Source organism: Strongylocentrotus purpuratus, unplaced genomic scaffold (assembly GCF_000002235.5).
Source record: "Strongylocentrotus purpuratus isolate Spur 01 unplaced genomic scaffold, Spur_5.0 spur5_scaffold_8, whole genome shotgun sequence".
Classification (NCBI taxonomy): Eukaryota; Metazoa; Echinodermata; class Echinoidea; order Camarodonta; family Strongylocentrotidae; genus Strongylocentrotus; species Strongylocentrotus purpuratus.
The window spans coordinates 8,261,435-8,267,434 of NW_022145614.1; the positions used below are offsets into that span (position 1 = coordinate 8,261,435).

General features: G+C 37.6%; 1 protein-coding gene across 1 annotated transcript in view; it reads right to left on the minus strand.

The window, feature by feature from the left end:
* Positions 1-3,480, minus strand: part of LOC576943 (sphingomyelin phosphodiesterase 3) — a 38,484-nt gene extending 35,004 nt beyond the window's left edge. Inside the window, exon 1 of the mRNA XM_030975601.1 lies at positions 3,375-3,480. The gene's annotated coding sequence lies outside the window, so the exon portion shown is untranslated. The remainder of the gene's footprint in view (positions 1-3,374) is intronic.
* Between the last annotated feature and the right edge of the window lie 2,520 nt (positions 3,481-6,000).

Below are 6,000 nucleotides of genomic sequence, written 5' to 3' on the forward strand. Positions count from 1 at the left end.
CGTTTTTTGTTAATGGCAGTTCAAGTTGTTTATGAGTCAGTCAAGACGTACCAATACTTGCCAAGTGACAAATTGATCGTAGGGATGTGGAAATCCACAAGTTTTAGTAGTAATATTACTTTTTTGGAGTTGAATCTACTCCCGATCATAGTGGAATCCACTCCAAAGCAGTGGCTGAATTACTCTTTGAGAGTAAATTCCACGACTTTGAGCATGGATTCCACTCTAAACCAAGTGAAGGGGGATATCCACTCCCCTATCATTCACGCATTTGATGCTCATATCTATGGAAATGGTTGATTGAGAGTAAATTATATAGCTTACGTAAGACCGGGGGCTTCAAATTACAACTTAATGTTCTTAAACCCTCTAAGTAAACTCCTCCCATTGTAATAGCACATATTATGGGCCTACAAGGAGTTCTAAAATCACTTCACGCTTCTCTTTTTAATCCAGTATTAGTTAAGTGACTGACCAAAAATAAGGAGTCCATATTCCATTCTTGCATTATTATAACATCTGTATGCGCTTCCAAATGACTCTGGATATTTCTGCCCCTGCAGCCTCAGCAAACGTAGAGTTCAATGCATTCATTGAATAAAAGGAATAAATCCTACGAGGTACCTACTTACCACACCAGGGGAGTGTTTCACAAAGACTAAGATCGACTTTACGTTGGACTTAACTATGACAGGCCTTTCATGCCACTAGTTCCTCCAACCATTCCTGGCATTGGTTTCTCAATTAAGGGACATACAAATCATAGTCATAAATTTACATAATTTACCTGAATCTATAGTTCATGATTGAAGGAAAAAATAATATCAAAAGATCATAAATAATGGTGAGAGTAACCAGTGGCATGAATGGCCTGCCATATTTAAGTCCAACTTAAAGTCAATATTAATCTTTGTGAAACACCCCCTTGGTTGGAACGTAGCAAAGGAATACCGATGCCATATCATTCCTCAACCATTTTGTTTTCTTCTCAGCAATGCGCTTTGTGGATTTTCCGATTGAAGTGTACCTTTTCAGATTGCCTTACTATCTGTAGTAGATGTGAAGCTATCATAATTTTAATTTAATTACTTTTTGAAATGTAATGTTTTCCTATGATATCATACCAATTAGATATTATCAATGTTGTTCTGAATGTAGCATCAGAGACCTTGTATTGGTTGAGTTACGGGTGGGACACAAGGGCCAAGGGAACCGATGTTTCTAGATAAATAACATGCTAGAAAATAGTGCCCTCGTTTGCCTAGTTTTGGAGTGTGGGGGTAGCCGTATCATCTTATCGTCATGTTGCTTACATCACACCCTCCCCCTCTCTCTCTGTCTCTCTGTCTCTCTTTCTCTCTTTCTCTCTTTCTTTTTATGTTTTCTTTCTATCTTTCTTCCTATCTTTCTTTTTATCTTTCTTTCTATCTTTCTTTCAGCCTCTATTTTCATGGTTCCATCTCCTTTTCTTTCTTTCCATCATTCTTTTTTTCTTCCAGTATATTATCAAAAGAGAATAGAGGTTAAGGGTGGAGCGGTGAGACAACGATTGATTGCGTTGAGATCGATCAACACGTCGTTAATGATATTCTTCTGTGTACTCCTAGTTATACATCATAATTATGTCCATGTTTAGAAAACACATTACAAGAGGCCAAACAACGCATGGAGTATAAAGGCGCCATAACTGAATAGGCCTAAGTAATTAACTTAAATCAAGTGACTACATAATGTGCTAGCGACTGAGTGAGGGGTAAGATGTTTTTTAATAAGTACTAGAACTCATCAAAACAGAGAGGGAAAAACGACCATGAACTTTTGAATGCACTATCCAGTACCTTTTTTCTGGGGGCTTCCTGCCGACCAGTTTCCTAGGCAACGGCCGGGAGGAAACCCAATCCTGCGACATTAGGTATAAAAAGCGGCTACTCTCAATTTTCTTTCGCCGTAAAGCGTAACGTGTCACCCCTCTGGTCGGACTAACAGCGGAAGCGATCGCATTTCTCGCGGGCCAGCCAATATAAGAGTGAACCCCTAGAGAATACACGTACAAGAGGCGACCAGGACACTTTGAGGGAGATGAAAACAGACCGCGCGAAATGGCGCAATAAAAGACCTAAATCTATCTGCGGTGAAAAGCGCCCGCCAATCTTCATTCCCGTACCCACCATCTTCGAGCTTGAATATCACTTTCACTTTGTAATCAACGTTTTGAACCCTTCAGCTAAAGAAAAGAAGTAAACGACCTCCTTTTATTTATTACCAGTGATTCGTGCTGCTGAATGGGAGCCGGGTTTATGGGGCGCCAATGTTTGACTTGGCCTGGCTCTTTGATATCATCACCCACACTCGACCTACATAGATACGGATAGGTGGGACAGTTATTTCAGAGTTTGCTTGTTGTGTGCATACACAACCATGTGTGAATCTCAGCTTGCCTATAGGTGTGAGCTACCCTCATGAGATTTGCAGCATCTACTGGTGGTGTATTGGAGCTGTTTGATTTGCTTCTCGTATCTCTGGTGGGATTGACAGCTACGTAGGGGCCACCTGCCCTTCGCTCTGATTGCGATTGTTCTGAGACGCATGAACTTTGATTAAACCAATCTATAGTATTACAAATACCCCAACACTCATCTACATGGTACACCATTTTAATCTTATCAACCAGAGAAGGGCCTGCCGAGTCGCTAAACAAGAACGATTGATTGCCAATTTTGTCTCCCCTGTCTGAACGATAACCTTTAGTTTCTATTCCCACTCGTGTATGCTTATACAGCATGAAATGCAATTAAATGGATAGAGAAATAACATGTCTGAATTTACCAAATTCATTTATCTTATTATAGTATCTGAAAAAGGACCATGATGATCATTTCCCCTTTTAAATCAACACAGTATAATTGTATAAACACTACATATTATTGGGTAAGTTGTTTACCCATGCTTAGGTCGTAGGACACCAAATAAATAATCATGCATAACTAAACTTCAAATAACAAACAGAAAAGAATTGTTAAGCTTCTGGTGATATAAGAAATATACTGATAGTCTCTGGTTAACAGTGGTGTGGGTACTGAGGGGGTGGCACTCGTTACGAAGGGGTTGGGGTCTTCCTAGTTTGATAAAATGTAAGGATTTAAACAATCGAGGAGACTATGGGACGGATCCGTTTCATTTTCCTACTCTCACTCTTAATTTCTCTCTTTCTTCTTTATTGAGGTTTTTTTAAATTTAGTTGTTATTGTTTTTGTTTAGGGTGTAAGGGGAGCATGGGGCATTGTATCACATGCCACTTCCATAGAAACGCCAATGTTCAATCATACAATATTACACAGTGAGATATATTTTTTTTAAAAGTTGGATTTTCTTACTCTGAGCAGCTTGTAACTGTGTAATGGCCACGTAGCCGACAACAGGATGACCATCATCACTACGACCTAGATGAACCTGGAAAAAGAAATAAAGAATAATTTATGTACATTAATCAAGTCGAAGCACGTGTATCATTTTTTTTCGTATATAGGGTAAACATGAATTTAAACATGATTTATAGAGAATAAATTACATTCGTTTGGTTGAATCAATACGACACAACCATTCAAGGCATTACGTACTATGTGATCTGAACATTGATAGTAAACAAACGGAAACAACACAACGAAATATTATATACCGGCAAAGATGAAGAAGGAGGAAGAGGTAATATAGGTCAAAACAAATGGTAAATAGATCATTTACCGGTTCGTTTTATACCTGTAACATGAGGGTACGGGTATCTGAGCATGAAAGCTTTTATGTCATTAAGTACAGAAGTCACTACGTAACATTGATTAGTCCGAGCGAGGTACGGTGAAGGTAAAGAGAGTTAACCTCTTTTTTCCCAAACCCACTTGGCGACATTCAATCCCATATTGTGTAGGTGGTTGTACAGCCTGAGATACTTCTTTAATCAAATAATGGTGTAGACATACACATACAAAAATTAGCTACTGGACGACTTCTGGACCTGTGACTTCTAGACCTGTAGTTTAGAAAATGCATTCAGTGGACGAAAATAAAGTGCCAAGTAGTAACAGTTAACAATCTAAACATCTTTACGTATAAATTATGTGACTTTAGCAATTTCTTTGTATTTACAGAAATATCTTTTCTACTATAAGATTTTTTAAAGGGAGTCAGACATGTCGTTGATCCGTATGTAGAATTATGAGAACATAAAGACTGAACTGAGGAAAATGCCTTAAACTTGGCGCTCCAGATATATGTAGTTAAAATCAATGATTAATACATACATATATATATATATATATATATATGTTTAAAGACAATAAAAAAGAGATTGTACAGATATAATGTGCACTCATCTAAATGTAATTTTTTCCTGTCAGGCATGAACCGACATTACACGGACGAAGTAGTATACATTAAATCCGTCTGAAATATTGAAATCACAATACAGTAACGCAGTACACGTTGAACACATTACCCTTTCCCCATACAACAGAATACTACCAGAGGGAGAACCGCAGATGGTGGGGGGAAAAAAGAAGAAAAGGAGACGAATCTAAAATTAGGATTCGCGTGGGACCCTATGAAATATGACTACAAATGACGTCATTACTGGGTGCTCAATAACAGATGGAATTGTTGCTTACTATGTGCTTCAATAGCAGATGAATAGTGGCCTAGACTATGTGCTATTTGACCTAGATTTAGGTTTCAGACAGGATGTTTCAATTGAGAATGAGAAAAGTTTTGTATCCCGAAATAAATTACATCTTACAAGCAAGTATTAAAAGCGATCTGTGTTTGATGACCCACCACACATAGGTTTAGCCACTTGCTGATTTAGGGGCGTAACCGTCTGTGCTCCACCCCCTAAAAGGACACAACCACCCCTTCCAAATATTTAAGCAAAGGCATCTAATAATATAAAAATCGTTTTGTTAATTTTTCTGCTTTTCAATGATTTATGGAGCAAAATAAGCACCAAATTATGATTCCAACTTTTTTGTCCTGTTCGAAATGTTAAAAATTGGTTTATCTGTATCCGTCCCTGAATTCAGCTAAACTCTACATGGGTGACAGATGAAACAGGTTTTGTATTGGTACAAGAAATAATAAATGCCATATCACAGCATATATACACCATGTCAAAACCGCACTTTTAAAACTATGAACATATCATCAAAGTATTTCCTGTTAAAATGAAGAATTTCGTACCTGTTGAATGTAACCACTCAGAACTAAATAAAACTATTTTGTCTATTTAAAAAATGTCTCATTCTTTCTATTTGAAACAATTTAACACCACAACGGTAAACTCTATCATGAAATAGCTATTAATAAAATGAATTTATCTGATGTATCACAGTGCTATGGCATGTCAGGTGAAGGCTAATATTGAGCTTTCAAGAAAACCCTCCAATATTTTCACGTCAATCAAGGGCCAGACTATTATTCGTCCAGGTCTGAAACATCGATTTATTTCAAGTTTTATACAAAGAACAACTAGGATATGTTAGGAATGAAACAAAAAACAGGAAAAGGCGCCATTGCTGTTTCCCTAAGAAAGCCATCCATCTCTACAACTTGTAGTAGCTGAAGTAGCTTGGTCACGTCTGCATGCTTGAAAGGCGTTTAGAGCTGGTTAATTGTGAGTATTCGGTCGTTGAGATTGGCTCTATCCGACCGAATAAAACAATTACATCGCAGAAATTAATCGAATCAGGAATTCTTCTAAAGCAGCCATGTTTTTCCCGGTTGCATGAATCCCAAGAGCAATGACCAGACCAGGCCACCTACCTAGCCTTGTTTCAAGAAGTTCGTAGATATATGATTGGACGTACACTATTATGATTATGGAATTGAAAGGCGTTGAACAAAGCTCACAGTTCATATATAAATTGGCAAGATCAAATAAGTAACGTAAAATATAATGTAATTAATGTTACCAATAAAGATATCTTTAACAATTAAATAGACTCATCTCGCTCA